Source organism: Anopheles coustani, chromosome X (assembly GCF_943734705.1).
Source record: "Anopheles coustani chromosome X, idAnoCousDA_361_x.2, whole genome shotgun sequence".
Lineage (NCBI taxonomy): Eukaryota > Metazoa > Arthropoda > Insecta > Diptera > Culicidae > Anopheles > Anopheles coustani.
In genome coordinates this window covers 12,044,603-12,050,602 of record NC_071290.1, presented here as the reverse complement: position 1 = coordinate 12,050,602, position 6,000 = coordinate 12,044,603, and positions in this window count along the sequence as shown.

Here is a 6,000-nt window from a genome sequence, read left to right as displayed (position 1 = left end):
CGTTGCATTGCTGGTTCGCCCATTTGGCTCGTCAATCGCCGTCAAATCCTTCGGCCGGTGTCTTTTCCGGACACACACACACACGTCTCTGTCACCAGCGGGAGGAATGGAGTCACACAGCCTCCTCTGACATCCGCACCCAGTCTGAATTGCGACTATTTTTTGCCCCGGCGAGCGTTGGGTGTTCTTTGCGAACCCTTTGAGTGCAAACCCGGGAGACAAGACAAGCAAAGTGGCGACTCAATCGACCCGAGCAGCATTAAACGATGACATTTACTTTACGTCATCGGTTTAGTAACGCGTTCCCGAGCAAAAAAGCGTTACTATGGTTAGCTGCTGTAAAATGTCCAACAACGTAAGTGTAAATGACCAACCCATCGATTTCTGCAGATAGAGGAGCAGTCCAATCCCCAAACAATTGAGCGATGGCCGAAACTGTAACATATTAACTGCCACGTCACCCATTACGCCGGTGACAGCAGTAATCCTCATCAGCTTTTTACACTAATACAGTGATCTACTAATATAGTTGAGGGCTACAGTTTTAGTGGAAAGGATTTATGTTTTTATTGCTGCTGTCACCTGCGAAATGGGTGACGTAAGCCGACGTGTTAAGCGACAGCCTCCTCGTCAGCCGTTTGCGAGGCAATAGCTTTCGTTTTTTCCCAAATCTTATTTTTCTCAAAGTGTCTCCAACATCCTGACTTAGGGATGACCCCGCTTTAATTGGCGAAAACAAGTAAGACCTTATAATTTTTTTGGCGAGATTCATTCATATGAATCTTTCACCTAAGATTCATTCAGATGGATTCATGAACCTTTTAGGATTCGAATCTTCACTCGTTTATGAATCTTTCGAAATATAAATGAATCTTCATGAATCTTTCATGGATCTTTTACGAATCTCCATGATTCTTTCATTGACCTAGATCATGCGACCAAAAAAAGGTCCCGCGACCCGTATTCATCAATTGATTATTTTTTGGGATTCATGAATCGCTCATTTATAGATTCATGAATCTCTAAAACACAAAGAACCATTAAGATTCACGAATCTGAATCTGAATCACACAACTCTTTTGAGGATATCATGCGATAGCGACGTGATCCGTCAAACTCCCGTACAAAATGTAAACAACGTGAGGAAACCAGAGAAAAGTGGACGAGAACGCACAGACTTTGTTTACTTTTTGTGCGGGGGTTTGGCATGGTGCGTTGAGAACACTGACAGATCATGTCGTTATCTCATGATAGCATCAATTGTTTAGATCAAGCCTTTTGCCAATGGAACTTTTACTTCTATTCAACTCCAGTTTAAAAACATTGCATCCAAAAACGCGTTGACGGATGGAATTCGAAATGCCGAAGCGTTACGTAACCCTTGTGGCAATAGAATTTGGTTTGTTTTTGCCATTCGTGAAATCCTTCGAATCACAGTTCATTGCTCGTAAACGTCGTGATACTGGAAACGATGTTTAACGCAGCTTGTTACGCGGCATAATCGACTCACTCGGTTGACGTGAATGTCATTAGGTTGAGCTCGTAGGTGTTAAAGGGTTAACGGTGTCCTGTTCACCCGGTCTGGATGGACGGAGGTTTCGGCACCATTCCACTCTCACCCTTCTCGCTCAAGGTGTCACCAAGCGTTTTCGGTGGGAACGATGGGCAAAATGCATTAATCGTAACCCACATTCTCAATCCGTCATCTAGTGCTGGGTGCAACATAAAAAAAAAACACTAAACGAACGATTTTACGACTTGCCATTTGCCGATGATTCGTCGGCTTTCGGGCCTGACTGATTTGCCTCGCTCGAAGCCGCGCATTTTCATTCAACGCTTGCACACCCCCCTTACACTCTTCCCCGCCCGCTATGGCAGCACTTCCGCCTCCCAGGTCGTCCCCCCAGCCGCCCCAATCCTCGGTTTGATGGGTCTATTTTTGTTTCACTCGCTTTAAATAGCGCCTGTCGCAAACGCTGCCTCGGTTGCTGAGGGAAGGAAGGGTCCAACGTGGTGGGGGAAGGGGGTGCGAGGCGGGCTCTGGGTTGCCCTACGCAATGTTCTTTGCTTTTCCGAGTCGCACCTCAGGGTGCAACCGATTTTCCTTACATTTTTCGCAAGTCGTTTCGCCAGCGCGCGTCGGTGTGCGCTCTTATCGGGCGAACTTTACACACACACACACACGCACGCACACACGTAAATTACTTTGCTCATCCGGGTCGCGCGTCGATGCGCTGCAGCTCCTTCGAGGTGCATCGAAATTAGACCTGCTCCCGAAAGGCTGGTGCCGCATTGCTCCGATCAGCTGATTGTTTGCAAACATTGGCCCGCCAACATTGCCCACTGTGCGCTGACGTAACGGAGCCGGGGGGCCATTTTTGTTTCCTTCGAGCGACTTCGAGCGAACCAAAACACAAAATAATGGTGGATTTTTGTGTTTTTGCAAACCTTTGCGCAACAACACAGCCAAACAACAACAAACAATAGGAAAACACAATTCCCCGCGCAAGGAAAACACAGCCGGGTGCTGAACTGCCAAACACATGGTTTACTCCGCCCAACTACTATCAGGCAGCCTGTGTGTGTGTGTGTGTGTGTGTGTGTGCTCGGGTGTTTGCATATTCTCGGAACCCGGGACAGGCAATGGCCGTGACGGTTTTGTGCACTGCTTTTGTTTGTCACGGCAAACGTGCGTGGTATTGTTTGCTTTAGCTGGTGGTTGTTTTGACAGGTTGAATTAGTCAGTCCCATTTCGTCGACAAATGGGACCCTGAATATGTTGTTACATGACAACAAATGCACTAGAAGGGTAAATAGTTTTTTGTTGTTTATATCGCGGTCGATTTTACCAGAATATCCTTTAAATAAAATATGCAGCAGATGTTTGTTTGAAAGTAATCCTGATTTGCATTTGTTATCGAGTCCATTGTTTTGTAGCTGACATCTTCTTTGAATCGAAGGATTTTGAAAACTAACTCAAGTTTCGTGGCTAGTAGTTTTTGTGCTAGTAAAGAGTGTTTTGTATTAAAAATTTCGATATGAAATTAAATACATATTTCGAAATGGATAAGCATCTGACCAGTAATGAAACTCCAAAGATACATCGCTCGGACGACGATTAAATGACGATTAAAACAACACAGCCGCAAATGTCTACATCATTTCACATTTTGCAAATCCAACAATTCACAAAAGTCAATATGTTGGAGATTCATGAATCTTTGGGAAATGTAATGTGCAATAATAAAAAAATGTCTTTTAATGATTGATTCATTTGATATTCAGTTGGAAAACTTCATTATCGAACAGCAAATTGAAAGTAACAAACTAGATTACTAACAGATTCTATAAACAGTTAAGACTCTATTTTGTGTTGTTTGGCCAGACGTAACTAATGAAATCAAGTATGTAGGAAAAGGTTATAGATAAACAGATACTAAGCTGACTACAATTATAAAATTTCAAGACCGGAATATAAAAAGATGGCGCTTGGCTAAAATATAGACCTAAAAACGATTCGATTACTAAACTTACGGAAAAGTTAATTACTAGTTTAACTAGCAATTCCTCTGCAACAGTGGAGCCTGGTAACTCTCTCTACAAAAAATGACGATTGCATGGTTTAGGAGTGTTTTACCTTTCAAAAACGTGTAACACTTTGTCAAACTTGTTATTTGAAATGTAAGTTGAACCAATAAAAGAGGGAAAAGTAAGAACAAAACGGAATAAATAGAAGATAGCTTACAGTCATGAAGTCAACAGTCAACCGAGGGAGTAGTAAGCGGGAAAATTTAAACACTGCTCAAATGGAGCCGGCAACATTCAGTGTTGCACCCTGTTGGCGTTGTTGTGTGTCTGTTAGTTTGGCTGAGTAGTGCATCGCCTGCATGTGTGTGCCTGTGTGTGTTGGTTTTTTTTGTCTCCACCAGCTTTGCGCGGGACCGGTTTCTAAAAGTAGATCCAAGAACCATTACGGTGGGTTTCTGCGTTAAGAGGTGACAAGAGAATTCAGGATCTCTACAGGAATGGGTCAAGGGGATGGAGGTGGATGGGCATGGGAGTGTCGGTGCACTCCTTCGCCGAGGAGGCCATTTTTAAATATTGAACACTATTTTTATATATTTTATTTCTTTTCGAACCCGCGCTTTCGACCCTAAGGGAGTGTTTCCTTTTACTTTGTGGGACAAGATTGCCGCTTTTCGTTCTGCTTTTCAGTCAACACCGAGACAGGCGCGAGATCCTCAAAGGCTAACTGCCTGTTAACTGAAGATGGTGATTCCAAATCTTTGCTCGAACTATTCGAAAGTGAAAGTGTGGTCCATGTTAAACCGATTCCTTTCGGGAATTGCTGGAAAAGGGACGATATTAAACACAGCCATATGTGTGCATGTGAGTGCGTGCATGCGTGTGCCAGCTGTTGGCAGCGGAAGGCGACACACTCCGCCGAGGATCGCCCTGTTTGGCAGCCACTTTGGCCACTCGAGCCATTCGCCGTGCGGCGCTTCACTTTGGCAACCGTCCGACAGGTTTCCCGGCACCGCTTTCGGAATGTGTGTGTGTGCCGGGGAATGCCGGCCCGGTCTCGAGGGCGAATGTCATTGTCTGCATGTCTGACCGGGCCGGCGGTGGCCTCGAAGCCGGTGCCAAAGGTCGGCTGGCGTGAAAACACCAGACACGCCGGGTCGGACCGGTTCGGAATAACTGATCTCGACCGGCGTGGACACTATCTCCGCCGCACGGACGTGCGTGTTTGGCAGGAAAACCATGTGTGCATCCATTACGTCATCAGGCCAGCTGTCACGCACCTTTTGCATCAGAACGCGGACGCCGAATGCGTCTCGACTAAGCGTTTGAAAACATTCACCTGCTTCGAAAGCTGACGTATAGGTAGCGCTAGTATCGCTTAGGGGAAGGCAAAACGGATGGTTGATAGTTTTTCTACCTAAAAGGAGTGTTTTATTTGAAACGAAAGCTCAACGATACAAACCGAAACACTTAACTAAACTAAACAAATGTTGAAACTACTTGAAAACAATCCTATTACAGATCAGGAGTAGGATGGCATTGATAAGAACAAATTAAAATGAAATAACATAGCTGTTGTACAGGAGCTTCCGTCTGGTGTATGAAAAGTAATCATTGCAGACACAAGAGAAGTTATATCTTTATGGATGATATCTTACGGTTAATATGATTTTCCTTACCTTCTTATCTGTTCGTCCTTTCGTTCCACCGTTTTTGAGGTACGTTCTTCATGTATTGTTGGTAAAAGTCTTCTGCCACAAACTAATAACACAATATAGGAATCGTGTGTAAACCAACATTAGAAAATAAAACCCTTACATACTCTATTAAATAATTTGAACGGCTTTTACAATCATTTAGAAGCTGTTGAAAATCATTACAAACATCAATAATCTAAATATTTTATAACACTGCGTCGGATTAGCTTGGTTTCCTTCTGACGGGAGCGGGATTTAGGATTAGTAGAATTTTTTTATCGATATTCGGAATACCATTGGACCTATGAGCCTATAATCTACCCTTTTGGTTACCCTGAGACTGTTACAGAACAAATACAGACTACATCGGAAATTACAAATGCTTTTGTGACTGTTACATACACAACTTTTTGATTTACATTACATTCGTGCCCTGACGATTAAATCCGATTCAGGCTTAACGGAACGACTTATGTTGGACTTCTAATTCGACCATCAAACTAGTATATCCTGTACTGTAACTTCTAAAGATTCGATTCGAATTACCATATGTTGAAAGATTCAACTTTTTTTTCAAAATAGTTTAACAGGGCGCTCTTTCTAATATTTATTATTTTATCTGAACCCAAAGCTTTTACATTTTGTATTTAAGACGAAAAATGAATGGTAATTAACAAACAACATTTTTATAGAAATGTGTTCACCTTTTTTAATATTGAGAAATATGTACAATGTGTATTTAGTGTAACGTGTATGTATTTTTAACAACCTTGTAACA